Source organism: Bos indicus, chromosome 22, assembly GCF_029378745.1.
Source record: "Bos indicus isolate NIAB-ARS_2022 breed Sahiwal x Tharparkar chromosome 22, NIAB-ARS_B.indTharparkar_mat_pri_1.0, whole genome shotgun sequence".
NCBI classification, from domain to species: Eukaryota; Metazoa; Chordata; class Mammalia; order Artiodactyla; family Bovidae; genus Bos; species Bos indicus.
Window position 1 is genome coordinate 5,482,123 of NC_091781.1, and position 19,612 is coordinate 5,501,734.

Consider the following 19,612-nt stretch of genomic DNA (forward strand, 5'->3'; position numbering starts at 1 on the left):
AGCATGAGGGATCTAGTTCCCTGACCAGGGATCAAACCTGGTCCCCCTGCATTGTGAGTGCAAAGTTTCAATCACTGGACTACCATGGAAGCCCCCAAAATGCATCTCTGTGTTATGAGGATGATTTTAGGCTGATCATTTTGGGCGGGGGTAGGAGGAGGCTGTGATGGGTCTTTGTTGTTGCATGCAGCTTTTCTCTATTCTCAGCAAGCAGGCGCGACTCCTCGTTGTGGCGTGCAGGCTTCTCGTCGGGGTGGCTTCTCTTGTGGAGCACAGGCTCTAGGTGCATGGGCTTCAGGAGTGTCAGCTTGCTTAGTTGCTCTGAGGCATGTGGGATCTTCCTGGACCAGGGATCGAACCGGTGTCCCTTGCATTGCAAGGCAGATTCTTAACCACTGGCTAGGCTGATTATTTTTAAGAAACAGGAGACACAAGTGAAGTACTGAAAACTGCATAGAAGTTACCCTTCAGTAAGAAACATATGGGCTTCCCTGGTGGCTCAGTGGCAAAGAATCCACCTGCTAATGTAGGAGATGCAGATTCAATCCCTGAGTCAGAAAGATCCCTTGGGGAAGGAGATGGCAATCCACTCCAGGATCCTTGCCTGGGAAATCTGTGCTCCAGGGAATCTGATAGAACACATCCTTAGATAGATACTTTGAGGAACTGATTTCATGATCACAACCCTTGCATCTCTTCAAACCTAGAAAATCACTAAATCCCTTCATGGTGACATCAGCTCTTACATCTAGCAAAAAACCTCTTGTAAAAGGGTGTGATTGCACTGAACCCCCCCTTCACCAAAATCTTATCTTTGACCTTCCCTGACTGCCTCTTTGGAGCAGTTACTCAGGGCTATCTGAGGTGCTGTCTCCCGGGCTGCAGTCCTCATTTTGCCCCAAATAAAACTTAATTCACAACTCTCCCATGGTGCATCTTTCTTGGTCAACAGCAGGAAATAAAACCTCCCATGGGAAAGGCACCTTCCCTGTCACCAGACATAGGATCCAGGGCTAAGCAGCTGTATAAACAAACTCTGTCACTTCTTCATCAATTTACTACTCTAAACCTGAACGTTTTTATCCTGTCAATTCCTCACAGGTGTTTCTTTATCTAAAAAGGATAAAAGCTGCCTGCCTTGGTCACGTCTTCAGACCTTATATTGCTGGGGCCGGGAGGGATTCAGCCAAGTTCAGTCATTTTAATTACAAAATTAAATTTAAATTTGCTTTCTCCTGATAATTTCCCTTTTATTACTGGGTGTGGGGGGGAGATGACTCAGCCAAGAACCTAGAGGAGTCAAAGGAAAATTCGTTTTCCTCCCTCACAGCATCATTTTCTGAGCATGCTGGGGTGCTCACCCCACTCTGTGACAACCACTCCTAGGCACTGTCTCATCAGGTCCTCGAAATGCCTGCACAAAGGAAACACTCTTTAAAAGGTGAGGAAGTGAAATCAAACTCAAGGCCATTTCCCTGAGAAACAGAAGAACCCTGTTCAATCTGACCCCGGCCTGAGCTCTTCACCACTGGGTCTTCTAATGAAAGCAAAGTACACTCTAGACTATGGGCTTCCCTGGTGACTCAGGCTGTAAAGAATCTGCCTGCCATACTGGAGACTTAGGCTCAATCCCTGGGTGAGGAAGATCCTCTGGAGGGGGGCATGGCGACCCACTCCAGTATTCTTGCCTGGAGAATCCCATGGACAGAGGAGTCTGGTGGGCTACACTCTATGGGGTTGTAAAGAGTTGGATACAACTGAGCAACTAACACTTTCACTTTTTTTTCACACTCTAGATTGGGACCGTCCCATTGGCTCAGCAATAAAGAATCCACCTGCCAATGCAGGAGATGTGGGTTCGATCCCCGGGTTGGGAAGATCCCTTGGAGGAGGGGGATGTGCTGTATTCCTGCCTGAAGAATCCCAGTGAGGGAGGAGCCTGGTGGGCTGCAATCCATAGGTCAGAAAGTCAGACATGGCTGAAGCAACTGAGCATGTGAGCACATTCTAAACTGCAGCCACCATTCAGTGGGCACTCACCATAGCTGCTAGCATTTCAGGGCACTGGGTTCCTCGGGCATTGGCCTGTCACCCCTGCTGCTCATAGCTGAGGGCAGAGGGCCTGCAGAGCTGCGACCATTGACTCATCCAGTGCTTTGACCTTCGTAGCTGTCAGCCACTAAATAGATTCTTCTTCGAAGGGACTCTTCATCACCCTTTCCACCGCATTTCCCCTCCACTCTGGGTTCAATGTTGCCTCCTATTTGGGTCACAGCGACATTCTCCTCACAGGCTTCTCTGACTCAGCTCTCTCCTTCCTCATCCAATCTGCCTGCTCCCTGCCAGGCTTGGCTTCCAAAAGCAGTGCGTCCTGCTCAAACACCGCAGGCAGCTCTCTGATCCCCAGTGGCCTAGGCCTTGGCTCACAGAACCAAAGTCCAGCCCTGGTTTGTACCCTTTCCATCACCTGCCTCCCCTGCACATCTAGCCACCTTCAGCTGTGTTGTCATCCCCTCCACACGCTGTTACTTAAATCACATCCAAATGTCTGGGTCAAGTTCAAGTCTCACTTCGCCCTTGAACACTGGACTTGAAGACAAACCACCAACCCTGATGTTACTGTAGATAACATGGCTGTTTTTGTTTGAATTACAGCCAAAAGGAAATGCTCAGACAAGAATCTGAAGGCAAATATAGTATTTGAAAGCTACAGGAAAGGCTACAGGGAGGTGGAAAAGAGGGACAGGGAGGAAGAGCCGCCAATAAAAGGTGCAGATCAAGTCGGTTACCATCGGAGCAGCTGGAGCTCAGTCCTGTGGGGATGGGCTAGCCAGGACAGGACACACACCTCCGTTATTCCACCCAGGAGGAGGGAGCTGGTGCATTGATACACCAACTGGAGAGTCCAGTCATTGTTGGAGAGCTGCTCCACCTGGAGCTGGCACCCTAGCACCTCCAGCCTATGAGCAAGGCCAGAGGCAAGAGAAAGCTCCACATGAAAGCCACACAGGTGCTGGAAGCTAGAAACCCAGCATGAACACCAGGACGGTGAGGGGGACAGGATACGGATGGGGCAAGGCCCACGTGTGCTTCAACAGCCACACACAGTTCATCACTCAAACCAGGGCAATCAGAGAGTGAAAGGGAGTACCATCAATAATCATTCTGGGAAGCAGGCAGGATTCAGGATGACCTGGGCAAATTACCACGCGTGAGCTTGCATTTGTAGCTGTGACTTTTGTATCAAGCTGATACAACTCTACGCAGTGCCTTCCACGTGGTCCAGCTCTGTGCTCATCACTGAACCAAGTCAGGTGCTTAAAATAAAGAAGATGCTCAGAAAACACTGCACTGCTGGACCCAGGATGAGGGGGCCACCGCAAATTCAGAGTCATATGCTATTCAAAGGGCATAGGCTTTAAAGTCAGACAATCCCGAGTTGAAACCCAAACCCCACTGATTCACTGCTAACCCCAGGTGTAGATATGACATCTCAAGAGTTGGGGTGACGATGATGATATCTGCCTTGCACAACTGTCAAGGATCAGAAAAGACCTATACAAAAGCAAGTCAAACTACAGCAAACTTAACCTCAATTTCATTATTATTCCACAAGCTAATAATGATAATATGGATTATCAGTTTGATCATTATCCTTCAGGCTCCTACTCAGCACTGGTTCTGTGTCTGTCTCAGCTCAGTGTTTTATTTTCTTCTCTGTGGCTGTGGATCGTTTTCACATAGCAGATGAGTTGAGCCTTTGTGAAATGCACTTCCATTCACAGGGACAAGGAGGCTGAAATTGGCTAGACATTCTCTAAGTCAGGAGTGGATATGAATTTGAAAAGGGAGAAGTTAAGAGGGTAAGATCTGGTATGAGCTGTTAGCTGAGCCGATCAAAATCAGAATCTCCAGATTAAGCTTCACTGTTTCTCACACTTTGAAAGGCTATGAATTAAGAGGAAAGTAACAGTGGAAAGACACCCGGCTTTTCAAAAAGAGACGTCTAACACCCCAGAAGTAAACAAACCTGCCTTAAGCTTCTGAGTCATGTCCCTGGCTTACTCATCACCACTGCTTTTATTGTCCACTGGGAAGATTTTCTTTGTGTTTATATAACAACAAGAAAAATGGGGTAGACAGAAGGGAGAACTTATAAACCCAATTACTGTCCCTCTGCAATTTGGAATCATAATTTTTCACTTTGTGAAGAAGCTTAAAAACACCAGGCTCACTGTAAATTTAGAAATGAGCGGGGAGAAATATAAGACAAAGTGGAGAAACGTACTCTCACCCTGCATAGGCTTCTGGCACATCCTCGTGTCAGAGACACTATGATTTCTTTTAACTTATTTATTTTATCAACATAATACATGCATATAATTTTCAAAGGTTAGTGATAACAGTACTAAAAATTTGTAACAAAATACAGCAATAACATGCACCACTATTCCCTGTCCAAAAGGCTCATTCTCCAACCAGTAACTAATTTCAGTAAATTCAGATACTACTTCTGGAATTTACTTCCACATTTCTAAATAATATGAATAAATAAAGAAGAATGATGAAATGGTTAATTCCCCTATATGCAGTCTCCCATTCTTCCATAGGAATACATATGCCAACTTCTAGCTGAGCTCAAGAGTTTTTGAATAAAAATATATTTTTTCAAGCTCCCCTATACATGGTTGTGCTATTAAATCTGGGCTAAAGGGATGTGAGTAAAGCATTACATGTCACTCTCAGGAATCTTCCGTAAAAGACAATTGAAACATATACTTTGACTTCTTCTTCATTCTTTCTTCCTTCTTGATAAATGGAATGCAGACATAATGAGCCATACTGAATCATGAGGTTAACTTGGGAATGAAATTGTGCCCTGTCAGAACAACAGAACAAACAGAAGCAGAGTGGGTACCTGACGTTTTAGGGAGCAAGGCTGTCACCTGAAACCTGACAGCTACATTAGGAGAGAAATAAAAACTTTTGCCTAATGCAACAAAAAACCAAACAACCCAATTGAAAAATGGGCAGAAGACCTAAACAGACATTTCTCCAAAGAAAATATACAGATGGCCAAAGGCACATGAGAAGATGCTCGACATCAGTAATTATTCAGTTCAGTTCAGTTCAGTTGCTCAGTTGTGTCCGACTCTTTGTGACCCCATGAATCGCAGCACGCCAGGCCTCCCTGTCCATCGCCATCTCCCGGAGTTCACTCAAACTCACATCCATCGAGTTGGTGATGCCATCCAGCCATCTCATCCTCTGTCATCCCCTTCTCCTCCTTCCCCCAATCTCTCCCAGCATCAGAGTCTTTTCCAATGAGTCAACTCTTCGCATGAGGTAGCCAAAGTACTGGAGTTTCAGCTTCAGCATCATTCCTTCTAAAGAAATCCCAGGGCTGATCTCCTTTAGAATGGACTGGTTGGATCTCTTTGCAGTCCAAGGGACTCTCAAGAGTCTTCTGCAACACCACAGTTCAAAAGCATCAGTTCTTCGGTGCTCAGCTTTCTTCACAGTCCAACTCTCACATCCATACATGAGCCCTGGAAAAACCATAGCCTTGACTAAATGGACCTTTGTTGGCAAAGTAATGTCTCTGCTTTTCAATATGCTATTTAGGTTAGTCATAACTTTTCTTCCAAGGAGTAAGCGTCTTTTAATTTCATGGCTGCAGTCACCATCTGCAGTGATTTTGGAGCCCAAAAAATAAAGTCTGACACTGTTTCCACTGTTTCCCCATCTATTTCCCTAATTATTAGAGAAACACAAATCAAAACTACAGTGAAGTACCACCTCAGAAAACCCATCAGTAAAAAGTCTACAAATAACAAGTGCTGGAGAGGGTATGGAGAGAAGGGCATCCTTCCACACTGTTGGTGGGAATGTAAGTTGGTGCAGCTGCTATGGAGGACAGTATGGAGGTTCCTCAGAAAACTAACCCCGCAATCCCACTCCTGGGCATATACTCAAACAAAACTAAAACTCAGAACAATAATAACCTCCCAAAAAGGAACAGGAAGAAATAGGAAACATGCACAGACTAATCACAAGCATGGAAATCAGAACTCTAATAAAAAATCTTCCAACAAACAAAAACCCAAGGTCAGATGACTTCACAAGCAAATAGTACCAAAGTTTAGAGAAGAGCTAACACCAGTCCTGCTCAAACTCTTCCAGAAAATTGCAGAGGAAGGAACATTCCTGAACTCATTCTGAAACCACCGTAACCCTGATACCACAACCAAAGATACCACAAGAAAAAGAAAACTACAGGCTAATATCACTGATGAACATAGATGCAAAAATCCTCAATAAAATTCTACCAAACAGCATCCAACAACACATTAAAATGATCCTCTATCACAATCAACTGGGCTTTATCCCAGCCATGCAAGGAGTCTTCAATATACTCAATCAATCTAATATACCATATTAACAAATGGGAAGATAAAAACTGCATGATCATCTCAATAGATCCACAGAAAACTTTTGACAAAATTCAACACCCATTTATGATAAGAGCTCTCCAGAAAGTAGGCACAGAAGAAATCTACCTCAACATAATAAAGGCTAGATATGACACACCTACAGCAAACATTATTCTCAAGACTGAAAAACTGAAAGCATTTCCTCTAGATCAGGAAAGACAAGGGTCCCCACTCTCACCACTATTAATCAACATAGTTTTGGAAGTCCCAGCTATGGCAATCAGAGAAGAAAAAGAAGTAAAAAGGAATCCATATTGGAAAAGAAGTAAGGCTCACTGTTTGCAGATGACATGATAATATGCATAAAAAACCCTAAAGATGCCACCAGAAAACTACTAGAGCTTTTCAATGAATATAGTAAAGTCACAGAATATAAAATTAATACACGGAAACCCCTTGCATTCTTACACACTAATAATGAAAAATCAGAAAGAGAAATTAAGGAAACAATCCCATTAACTACTGAAACAAAAAGAATAGCTGGGAATAAACCTACCTAATCCAAGCCAGGCCCCAACAATACATGAACCATGAACTTCCAGATGTTTAAGCTGGTTTTAGAAAAGGCAGAGGAACCAGAGATCAAATTGCCAACATCAGCTGGATCATCAAAAAAGCAAGAGAGTTCCAGAAAAACACCTATTTCTTCTTTATTGACTATGCCAAAGCCTTTGACTGTGTGGATCATAATAAACTGTGGAAAATTCTGAAAAAGATGGGAATACCAGACCCCCTGACCTGCTTCTTGAGAAACCTATATGCAGGTCAGGAAGCAACAGTTAGAAATGGACATGAAACAACAGACTGGTTCCAAATAGGAAAAGAAATATGTCAAGGCTGTATATTGTCACTGTGCTTATTTAACTTATATGCAGAGTACACCATGAGAAACACTGGGCTGGAAGAAGCACAAGCTGGAATCAAGATTGCCGGGAGAAATAGCAATAACCTCAGATATGCAGATGACACCACCCTTATGGCAGAAAGTGAAGAACTAAAGAGCCTCTTGATGAAAGTGTAAGAAGAGAGTGAAAAAGTTGGCTTAAAGCTCAACATTCAGAAAACTAAAATCATGGCATCTGGTCCCATCACTTCAAGGGAAATAGATGGGGAGACAGTGGAAACAGTGGCTGACTTGATTTTGGGGGGCTCCAAAATCACTGCAGATAGTGACTACAGCCATGAAATTAAAAGATGCTTACTCCTTGGAAGGAAAGTTATGACCAACCTAGATAGCATATTCAAAAGCAGAGACATTACTTTGCCAACAAAGGTCCGTCTAGTCAAGGCTATGGTTTTTCCAGTGGTCATGTATGGATGTGAGAGTTGGACTATAAAGAAAACTGATCACTGAAGAATTGATGCTTTTGAACTGTGGTGTTGGAGAAGACTCTTGAGAATCTCTTGAACTGCAAGTAGATCCAACCAGTCCATCCTAAAGGAGATCAGTCCTAAGTGTTCATTGGAAGGACTGATGCTAAAGCTGAAACTCCAATACTTTGGCCACCTGATATGAAGAACTAACTCATTGGAATAGACCCTGATGCTGGGAAAGATTGAAGGCAGGAGGAGAAGGGGATGACAGAGGATGACATGGTTGGATGGCATCACTGACTCAATGGACATGTATTTGAGTAAACTCTGGGAGTTGGTGATGGATAAGGAGGCCTGGCATGCTACTGTCCATGGGGTTACCAAGAGACAGACATGACTGAGTGACTGAAGCAAACTGAAGTGAAAGAGACAAAAGACCTGTATGCAGAAAACTGTAAGACACGGATGAAAGAAATCGAAGATGACACAAACAGATGGAGACGTATGCCATGTTCTTGGATTGGAAGAGTCATCATTGTGAAAATGACTGCATTACCCAAAGCAATCTATATATTCAATGGAACCTCTATGAAACCATAGAGTTCTCTATTCTTTATTCTCTAGTTCTCTATTCCTTAGAGAACTAGAACAAAAATTTTCATAATTGGCATGTAAACACAAAAGACCCCAAATAGCCAAGGCAATCTCGAGAAAGAAAAACAAAGCTGCATAAATCAACTGTCCTGACTTCAGACTATACTACAAAGCTAAAGCATGGTACTGACACAAAGATAGAAATATAGACAAATGGAACAAGATAGAAATCCCAGATAAAAACCCATGTGACAATGGACACCTTCTCTTTGACAAAGGAGGCTCTTCAATAAGTGGTGCTAGGAAACCTGGACAAATACATGTAAAAGAATAAAATTGGAACACTTTCTAACACCATACATAAAAATAAACTCAAAATGGAGTAGAGACTTAAATGTAAGTCCAGAAACTATAAAGCTCTTAGAGAGAAACATAGGCAGTCCACTCCTTGACATAAATCATAGCAAGACCCTCTATGACCAACCTCCTAGAGTAATGAAAATAAAAAGAAAAATAAACAAATGGGACCTAATTAAACTTAAAAGCTTTTGCACAGCAAAGGAAACTATAAACAAAGTGAAACGACAACCCTCATAATGAGAGAAAATAATAATAAATGAAACAACTGACAAAGGGTTAATCTCTAAAGTATATAAGAAGTTCATGCAGCTCAATATCAGAAGAACAAACAACCCAATCAAAAAGTAGGCAAAGACCTCAACAGACATTTCTCCAAAGAAGACATACAGATGGCTAATAAACTCATAAAAAGATGTTGAACATCACTCATTATTAGAGAAATGCAAATTGAAACTATAACGGTATATCACCTCACAGAATGGTCAGAATGGCCAGCATCAAAAAAACCTACAAAAGATAAATGCTGGAGAGGGTGTAGAGAAAAGGGAACCCTCTTACACTGTTGGTAGATAAATTCATACAGTCACTATACAGAAAAGTATAGAGATTCCTTAAAAAACTAGCAATAAAACTACCATATGACCCAAAAATCCCACTACGGGGCATATCATCTCAGGAAAACTTAACTGAAAAAGACACATGCGCCCCAATGTTCACTGTGGCACTATTTACAATAGCTAGGACATGGAAGCAGCCTAGTTGTCCATCGACAGATGAGTGAATAAAGAAGTTGTGGTTCATATATACAAAGGAATATTACTTAGCCATAAAAAGGAATACATTTGAGTCAGTTCTAATGAAGTGGATGAACATAGAACCTATTATATAGAGTGAAGTAAGCTAGAAAGAAAAGAAACAAATACCATACATTAATGTATATATGTGCAATCTGGGAAGATGATACTGATGAACATATTTGCAAGGCAGCAATGGAGACACAGATGTAGAGAACAGGTTTGTGGACACAGTGGGTGAAGAAGAGGGTGGGATGAATCGAGAGAGGAGCAATGAAACATATACATTACCTACATTCAGTTCAGTTCAGTTCAATTCAGTCGCTCAGTTGTGTCCAACTCTTTGCAACCCCATGAATCGCAGCACATCAGGCCTCCCTGTCCATCACCAACTCCCGGAGTTCATTCAGACTCATGTCCATCGAATCAGTGATGCCATCTAGCCACCTCATCCAGCCATCTCATCCTCTGTCGTCCCCTTTTCCTCCTGCCCCCAATCCCTCCCAGCATCAGAGTCTTTTCCAATGAGTCAACTCTTTGCATGAGGTGGCCAAAGTACTGGAGTTTGAGTAAGCTGTTTCAAATGTTACCCATTACATATCTTTCTTTTTTTTTTTAATTTTATTTTATTTAACTTTACAATATTGTATTGGTTTTGCCATATATCAAAATGAATCTGCCACAGGTATACATGTGTTCCCCATTCTGAACCCTCCTCCCTCCTCCCTCCCCATACCATCCCTCTGGGTCATCCCAGTGCACCAGCCCCAAGCATCCAGTATCATGCATCAAACCTGGACTGGCAACTCGTTTCATATATGATATTATATATATTTCAATGCCATTCTCCCAAATCATCCCACCCTCTCCCTCTCCCACAGAGTCCAAAAGACTGTTCTATACATCAGTGTCTCTTTTGATTATTTCTGCTACAACTCTCATTTTTCCTTGAGTTAATAACTGCTCCATTTATTTCATTTGCTTAGTTTACTGTGTGACTGTTACAGGCTAAATTATGTCCTCCCCAAATATGTATGTTGAGTTCTTAGCCCTCAGTACCTCAGAACGTGACTGTATCTGGAGGCAGAGACTTTAAAGAGGTGATTAAGTTAAAATGAGGTCACTATGGTGGGTCTTAATCCAGTATGACTGGTGCCTATAAAAAGGAAATCAGGAAATGAGGACACAGACACATACAGGGGAAAGACCACATGAAGATACGGTGGGAAGGCGGCCATCTGCAAGCCAAGGAGAGAGGCCTCGGAAGAAACCAACCCTGCTGACACCTGCATCTTGGACTCCACCCTCAAGAACTGTGAGAAAATGTATTTCTGCTGTTTAAGCCACCTAGTCCGTGGTATTTGTTATGGCAGCCCTAGCAAACTAACACAATTAACTCTTTGCTAAAAAATCTAAAAAAGATATATGCACCCAATGTTCATAGCAGCACAATTAGGCAACAAGACAAGGAAACCACCTAAATATCAACAGATGAATGGATAAAGAAGATGCCATCCATATACAAATGGAGTAAGAAAGAAAGCCATTTGCAATAACATGGATGGACTGAGAGGTTCTCATACCAAGTGAGGCCAGTCAGAAAGAGAAAGGTAAATGCCATATATCACCCATATGTGGAATCTAAAATATGATATACGTGAAACATCTGTGAAACAGAATCATGGACACATAGAGAAAAGAATAATGGTTGCCAAGGGGAAGGCAGTTGGGGTGGGGGGATGTGGGAATGAAGTGGCAGATTGAGGTTAGCAGATGTAAGCTTTTATATATAGAATGGATAAATGACAAGGTCCTGCTGCAGAGAACTATATCCAATATCCTATGATAAATCAATGGAAAAATACATACATAAAAAGTGCATATACATATATAAATGGATGACTTTGCTGTATAGCAGAAATTAACACAACACGGCAAATCAACTATATTTTGTAAACAAAAATTGATAAAAAACTTTTGCCTAGTTTAATTGTTATTTTGTGTCTCTGTATTTTACAGTTAACCAAAATATGTATATTTTTGCTACTTCATTTCCCAGTTTTAGAAAGTATCTACTGATGATCTATCAGTTCAGTTCAGTTCAGTCACTCAGTCATGTCCGACTCTTTGCGACCCCATGAATTGCAACACGCCAGGCCTCCCTGTCCATCACCAACTCCGGAGTTCACTGAGACTCACGTCCATCGAGTCGGTGATGCCATCCAGCCATCTCATCCTCTGTCATCCCCTTCTCCTCCTGCCCCCAATCCCTCCCAGCATCAGAGTCTTTTCCAATGAGTCAACTCTTCGCATGAGGTGGCCAAAGTACTGGAGTTTCAGCTTTAGCATCATTCCCTCCAAAGAAATCCCAGGGCTGATCTCCTTCAGAATGGACTGGTTGGATCTCCTTGCAGTCCAAGGGACTCTCAAGAGTCTTCTCCAACACCACAGTTCAAAAGCATCAATTCTTCGGTGCTCAGTTTTCTTCACAGTCCAACTCTCACATCCATACATGACCACTGGAAAAACCATGGCCTTGACTAGACGGACCTTTGTTGGCAAAGTAATGTCTCTGCTTTTGAATATGCTATCTAGGTTGGTCATAACTTTCCTTCCAAGGAGTAAGTGTCTTTTAATTTCATGGCTGCAGTCACCATCTGCAGTGATTTTGGAGCCCCCAAAATAAAGTCTGACACTGTTTGCACTGTTTCTCCATCTATTTCCCATGAAGTGATGGGACCAGATGCCATGATCTTTGTTTTCTGAATGTTGAGCTTTAAGCCAACTTTTATAATCAGATCAGATCAGTCGCTCAGTCATGTCTGACTCTTTGCGGCCCCATGAATCGCAGCACACCAGGCCTCCCTGTCCATCACCAACTCCCGGAGTTCACTCAGACTCACGTCCATCGAGTCAGTGATGCCATCCAGCCATCTCAATCTCTGTTGTCCCCTTCTCCTCTTGCCCCCAATCCCTCCCAGCATCAGAGTCTTTTCCAATGAGTCAACTCTTCGCATGAGGTGGCCAAAGTACTGGAGTTTCAGCTTTAGCATCATACCCTCCAAAGAAATCCCAGGGCTGATCTCCTTCAGAATGGACTGGTTGGATCTCCTTGCAGTCCAAGGGACTCTCAAGAGTCTTCTCCAACACCACAGTTCAAAAGCATCACTTCTTCGGTGCTCAGCCTTCTTCACAGTCCAACTCTCACATCCATACATGACCACAGGAAAAACCATAGCCTTGACTAGAGGAACCTTTGTTGGCAAAGTAATGTCTCTGCTTTTGAATATGCTATCTAGGTTGGTCATAACTTTCCTTCCAAGGAGTAAGCGTCTTTTAATTTCATGAATGCAGTCACCATCTGCAGTGATTTTGGAGCCCAGAAAACTAAACTCTGACACTGTTTCCACTGTTTCCCCATCTATTTACCATGAAGTGGTGGGACCAGATGCCATGATCTTCGGTTTCTTAATGTTGAGCTTTAAGCCAACTTTTTCACTCTCCACTTTCACTTTCATCAAGAGGCTTTTGAGTTCCTCTTCACTTTCTGCCATAAGGGTGGTGTCATCTGCATATCTGAGGTTATTGATATTTCTCCTGGCAGTCTTGATTCCAACTTGTGTTTCTTCCAGTCCAGCGTTTCTCATGATGTACTCTGCATATAAGTTAAATAAACAGGGTGACAATATACCAGATACATATTTGGGTTTCAAATAACCTCTACTCCTCCACTTGCACATCCTTCATCCTGTTATAATATTATAGCTATGCAATTTTTGTTCACTGCCAAACCAAGTAATACACTATCAGCATTTCCTTTCTTGTACAACTTTTCATGTTATCTGGAATTAATAACTGCCTTATTTTTTCATTTAGTTAATTTTCTCTATGGCTACTGCTAGTTTTTCTATACAGCAAGGAAACATATCCAGTGATCTATCAGTCCTATTTTTATTATTTCATGTTATTTAACATTTTTCAGATGCTCCCGCTAGAGTCTTTTCTCCCCCTGCCCCTCAGGTCGGGCGCCTTGTTCCTATGTGGGATTCTCAGTTTCCTTCCTGTCAAGTAAATCTGCTCATGTTTTGGTTTCTCCTTTCCTGTAACTGGAAGCTTCCTAAGACTGTCTAAAATGTAAATTATATTTCATCTGTCTTGTAGGATGCAGATATGTGGATGGCCTCAGGAGTTCTGCAGGCTTGCAGGACCCATCAGAGCCTGGAAGAAGTGATGCTGGCAGAAAATCACTTCATTCTTCTGTGCTGTACAGAAGAGTAAAACCAGGCAGGGAAAGACAGTCTCCGCAACAAGGTTTTCCAGAAGCCGATAAAAGGCGTCATCGCTGCACCTGGATGCAAGGAACGCAAGAATGCCAGACGCTCTTCTTACGAATGTGCCACCTTTCAAAAATCTGACTTAACTCTCTCCCCTGGGGCAGAAGATGTTATGTGACATGTGATGCTTTTCCCCCTCATCACCTGGAATGAGAGACTCTGAAAGCAAACTCCTGAAGCTCATTAGCTGTATAATTAACCAACTCAAAATCTTCCAGCATTGCACAAGGAAATCAGCAGGTGGGCAGCCCTGTTAGCCCAGGAGACTGCTGGCAGGCGTGCCTCCGAAGAGCCCAAATTTTGCCCTGCCCTTCCTCCATCTCCTCCTAAGCCCTTGATCTCAGACCAGCAGTGAGCATGGTTTTGTGAAAACTTCAGTCTGGGTTTGGGCCATTTCCCGTGCAGTCTTGGATGGGTACCTTAGAAAACCTGTTTCGCTCCGGGTAAAAAAAAAAAAAAAGCCATGGTGAATGAATCCAGTACCATTGTCTTGTTTTTTAACTGAAAATTGTATCTCAAGGTGTATTCACTGAAAGCAAACACACAAAGATCCAGGAAGCAGAGCGAGAGGCTATTTCCCACCACTTGACTCTGCGACCCAGAAAATCAGGCTCGTGATATTATTGCAACGTAGTCTGAGCAGCATCCACTAACCTACTGAGAAGGTTTAGCATTGCCATAGGGACTCGGTGAGCAGCTCCGTGGCTTATCACGCAGCAGGGACTCAGGGAACCCCCATGCTCCATCGCTAAGGACTGCAGAGGAGTTGGTGGGAAGGTTCTATGGCCCTTTTGGTAGCCCTGGTGCCATTTCCCTCTTTTCAGAGGAGGACACAGCAGACAGCTCTTCTCTTTGGCTGTCTGTCCTTTTCCTTCTATTTTTCTCACATTCCCTTCAAATGTGGCTGCCTGTGTGCTATGCTGATGTTCCCCCAAATGTACGTATCATATACTATTATATACCCCATAAGTTAAGGCAGTGTTTCTTGGAAATACAATATCATGACGGTGAGATTCATGTGAAAATGGGCTTGACCTAAGTAATCGTCCTTGTACGGGATTTTTTAGGTCTTCAGTATATTAGTTTATTGGAGAAGGAGATAACAACCCACTCCTATTCTGCCTGGACAGAGGAGCCTGGCAGGCAACAGTTCATGGGGTCACAAGAGTTGGACACGACTGAATGACTAAATCACCACCACCATGTTAGTTTATGATCATGCTCCAAGACTAGGTTACTGAAAGTGCCATTTCCAAAACTTACTTGAGCACAGAACCCTTTACTTGGGGAGGGGAAAGGGCATTGGATGTTTCCTTACATTTCACAGCCACTGATCCAACAAAATCAAAGGAAATGCTGGCAGAGCTGGCCTCCATGTGCCCAGCAGCCATGGTTTATTATTTCTAAACCAGAGACCGAGAGGCCAGGATTCGAAAATTTCCTGTACCATATCCTGGCAGTTTTACCACTGGTTAACCCCTATGAGATCCATTTCCCTGTCTGTAAGATGGGGACAATTATACTTACCTTTTAAAGAGATGTTTAGAAGAGACTGAATGAGCGACTAAAGATAAAGCCTCCACTAAATGCCTCATCCTCAGTGGCATCAACAGTAGTTAATAGCTCTGCTAATCTTTTTCAGCTTCTTCTGTCATACCCACACCCACCTCACTTCATCAACTTCAGTGTTACCTGCCTATTTGCTGATGTCTGAAATATCTTTTCAGAACGACTAAAATAGGTAAGGAACCAGGAAGAGGGGGAGTTAAATAAAGTAGTGGTTGTCTAACACTGAAGCAGCAAAATTATATGGCAAGATTTTTTTTTTTAATACTACATAAAAAATGCTCATACTTGCAGATGTTCACTTAGGAGATCAAGGATCAGGTGCTGACTTCTATATTTTTAACAGAATCTCTAAGGAATTAATTATGATGCAAATAAAACTTTGGTAACCACAACATTTGAAGTAAATACCTACACAGATCTATCTGTCAAGACTGAGATGTAAATAACATCAGAGGCTTCTGTGAGAGCAAGTAGGGGGGACCGGGAGATGGTTAGGACCCTGGTGACTGAGAAACAGAGCCAGAGAAGGCAGGCAGAACAGACTCAGAAGCTCTAGTTCCATGTCTGAGGAAAGCGTGCCCAGGATGGTGGCCAGGTGTGGAGAAGATACTCAGTGGCCACAGCGAGTGCAGCAGGGAAGCTGTGGAGCCTCAGCAGCAGGACCCATCAAGCGGCATGCGCTTGAGCTTGGTAAGCAGACAGACTCCGGGCCCTAGAGTCACTTCCACTTCACTGCCAGTGCCTTTCACCCACACCAACTGCAGGCTGGGGTTGCACTCACAGCCCCCTGACAAGAACGGGCAGGGGTCTGGGAAAGCCCAGACACTGAATGACCCACGCCCCCAAGGTCTGGATGACGGGCAGAGCGGTCCCCTCTCCTGGTGACCCGCAGGTCACCCACAGGTTCCTGTCTGTCCTTTGAGAATGGAGCCACCAAATCGCCCTCCTATTTGGCAAATCCAAAATTGAGGAAGAAGGAAATCGTCATAGAAAGAGAAGCAAAGGGATCACAAAATAAACAAGTCTGCCCCTGGATTTCAGGGTTCCTACGAGGATTCCATAACTGACATGGTGTCCAGCCAGGAGCAGCTCACTGTCTCGTGTCCTCGGGGGAGGAACAAGAGGCACGGTTTTTAGGTATCAGACTACGGACGTCTTCAGTGCAAGGAGCAGGCCTTTCACTTCTGTTGCCCAAGTCGGTCCAGGGCCCAGCATCCAGTAAGGACTCAATGAATTTCAGCTGGCTGACTGGGCAGCTGACGCAGATGCACATCAGCAAGTTACTCGAACATATTTAGTGGATGGCACTCTACAGAGGCCTCTTTATTGGGGCTGTGGTTCAAAGAGACAGAAAGTCTTGTCCCAGATTGAAACTTTTACAATTCTGTCTGGCAAGAAAAGCTTACATACACACACACACTGCACTTGAATACCAGTATAACACGCAATCAAATGACTTCACAACATGAAGACACAATGTGATAATCTAGATTAAAGGAAGTTTGGTTGGGTTGGGGCAGCCTCATTAGCGATGGACTCTTTGTGAAGTCATGGAGAAAATACTGGCCTTGGAGTCAAGCAATCTTGGTCCACATTTAACTTAAATTTCCTCTTCTGTTAAATGAGAATACATAGTAATAGTGCTGGAGAAGGCAATGGCACCCCACTCCAGTCCTCTTGCCTGGAGAATCCCATGGACAGAGGAGCCTGGTGGGCTGCAGTCCATGGGGTCTCTAAGAGTCGGGCACCACTGAGCAACTTCACTTTCACTTTTTACTTTCATGCATTGGAGAAGGAGATGGCAACCCACTCCAGTATTCTTGGCCTGGAGAATCCCAGGGACGGGGAGCCTGATGGGCTGCCATCTATGGGGTTGCACAGAGTCAGACATGACTGAAGTGACTTAGCAGCAGCAGCAGCAGTAATAGCGCTTGACTCATAGGATGGCTGGGAGGATTTAAGGATTGGAATGTAGAGCAAGGTAATATTTTACAATACTTTTTATATAAACGTTTCACATTGGGTAGTGTGGCAGGGTGAACAATGGCCCCAAGTATGTCTACAGCCCAATCCCTGAACCCATGAACATGTAACTTTATATGGTAAAAAGGGCTCTGGAGATGTCACTAAGTCAAAGGACTTGAGATGGAGAGATTATTCCAGGTTACTCAGACGGGCCCAGTGTAACCCCAGGGGTCCTTATAAGGGGAAAGCAGGAGGATCAGAGTTACAGCAGGAGCTGGAAAGACAGGAAGGAGCAGAGTTGAGTTTGGAGGGATGCAGGGGCCCACAACGGAACTCAGACAAGAACAGAGCATTAGATGGTTGGCTGCGTGTGTGAGTGCTAAGTTGCTTCAGTCATGCCCTACTCTTTGCGACTCTATGGATCATAGCCCACCAGGCTCCTCTGCCCAGGGGATTCTCCAGGCCAGAATACTGGAGTGGGTTGCCATGCCCTTCTCCAGGGGATCTTCCCGATCCAGGGATCAAACTCGCATCTCTTAGGTCTCCTTCATTGGCAGGCAGGTCTTTGACCACTAGTGCCACCTGGGAAGCCCAGATGGTTGGCTACTACTGATTTCCAAATAGACTCCCAAAGCACGTTCAGAAACAACAGCTGTGGAAGCCAGGACATTCACTTCACAAGAGTTGTGATTTTTTTTTGCAATGGGATCTCAGGTTCCAAAGATCAAAAGCTCATACACTCAGATCAGAGGATGGAAGAAGAGGTGGGTTCCAGAGAGAAGTTCAGCCACCACCCAGGAAGAGCTAAAGCCTGGGAGTAATGTGGAGGAGCATGCAGGGGAACGAGGTCACACGTGAGATGCAGCCCTTCTGACCCAGAGGGGAGGTGGGCAGGCAGCTGTCTGTGAAAGTGAAAGTGTTAGTTGCTCAGTTGTGTCTGACTCTTTGCAACCCCAGGGGCTATAGCCCACCAGGCTCCTCTGTCCATAGGATTCTCTGGGCAAGAATACTGGAGTGGGTTGCCATGCCCTTATCCAGAGGAACTTCTCCACCTAGGGATCAGCCTGGGTCTCCGGCATTGCAGGCAGATTCTTTAACACCTGAGCCACCAGGGAAGCCATGTGTGAGGTGCTAGTGAAACCCAGTAGGATGAGTTCAGGCCTTGCCGACCGTGAAGGGTCTTCTGCCCCAGCTCACTTCAGTGGTTCTGGCAGAAACGCCCTGGGAGCTCCCCAGAGCATGCCCCACCCACCACCAGTAAGCAGGAAGTGAACAGAGACCACGGACTTGAGGCAGCCAGAACGCTTCCCACTGGATCCCAACTCCAGCGCTCCAGTGGAGGGCCCAGCAGAAGGCTGAGAGGATCCATTCACCGAGAGGGAGCTGGGTCAAAGGAAGACAGCAAGTACACGGAAACCATGGCCGCGGCCTGTGACTTGGCCCACGGATGGCGGGGAGCAGCACAGCAAGCTCAGAGCAGGAAACAAGGCCCGCCCACCTGAGAAGAAAGCATGAGCTCCTCTGAGGCTCCCACGACTGTCGACGGAGAACTCCCTCCCTCCAGCTGTGACGCTGCGTGGGCTTTCCTCTGCACACGGGCAGCATCCGGAAAGGAAAGCGGATGGGAGAGCCCCTAAGAAGGGAGAGCAACCTAAGATTTCTGGAAATTTCAACTCTGGATTAACAAAATGTATGAGAAATTTATGACTTGTGAGAATTGATTAAAAAAGAAATTGTTTTAGCCAAATAATTTGAGTTGTCTTGGCATGACAAAAAAATTCTGCCCCACCACCAAAAGCAAGCTGAATTTGATTACAAAGAAGGAAGTTGAAATACACTGTTGTTCTTGCAACTTGTGACCATGGGTGTTAAGCCTGGTACCTAGGCATGAAGCACTCAGCACACAGGAGATGTCCAATGATATTATCACATATTACCTTTTGCAAAGGAAGGAAGGGGTTTGTCTAGGGGAAAAAGAAGGGTAAGGACATATTTTGTAGAAGGAACTAGAATCCAGTCTTAAAGGAAGTAGCAGGTGTCTATTGCCACCCCTTCCTGACCAGCTGCTGAGGCTCGGGGAGCAGGGAATGAATTCACCAAGGCTACACCCACCCTAGTCCTGAGATTTGGGTGGGAAAGGATTTGCCAGAACAAAATCAGGGCAAGTGCAGAAGAGACCATGGGGGCT

The 19,612-nt window shown here is 44.3% G+C and overlaps 1 long non-coding RNA gene across 1 annotated transcript in view; it reads right to left on the bottom strand.

Moving 5' to 3' along the window:
• Positions 1-10,402: 10,402 nt before the first annotated feature.
• The window catches only part of LOC139178716 (uncharacterized), a 60,780-nt gene continuing 51,570 nt past the window's right edge, over positions 10,403-19,612 (bottom strand). Inside the window, exon 5 of the long non-coding RNA XR_011563198.1 lies at positions 10,403-13,211. This is a non-coding gene — a long non-coding RNA (uncharacterized lncRNA). The remainder of the gene's footprint in view (positions 13,212-19,612) is intronic.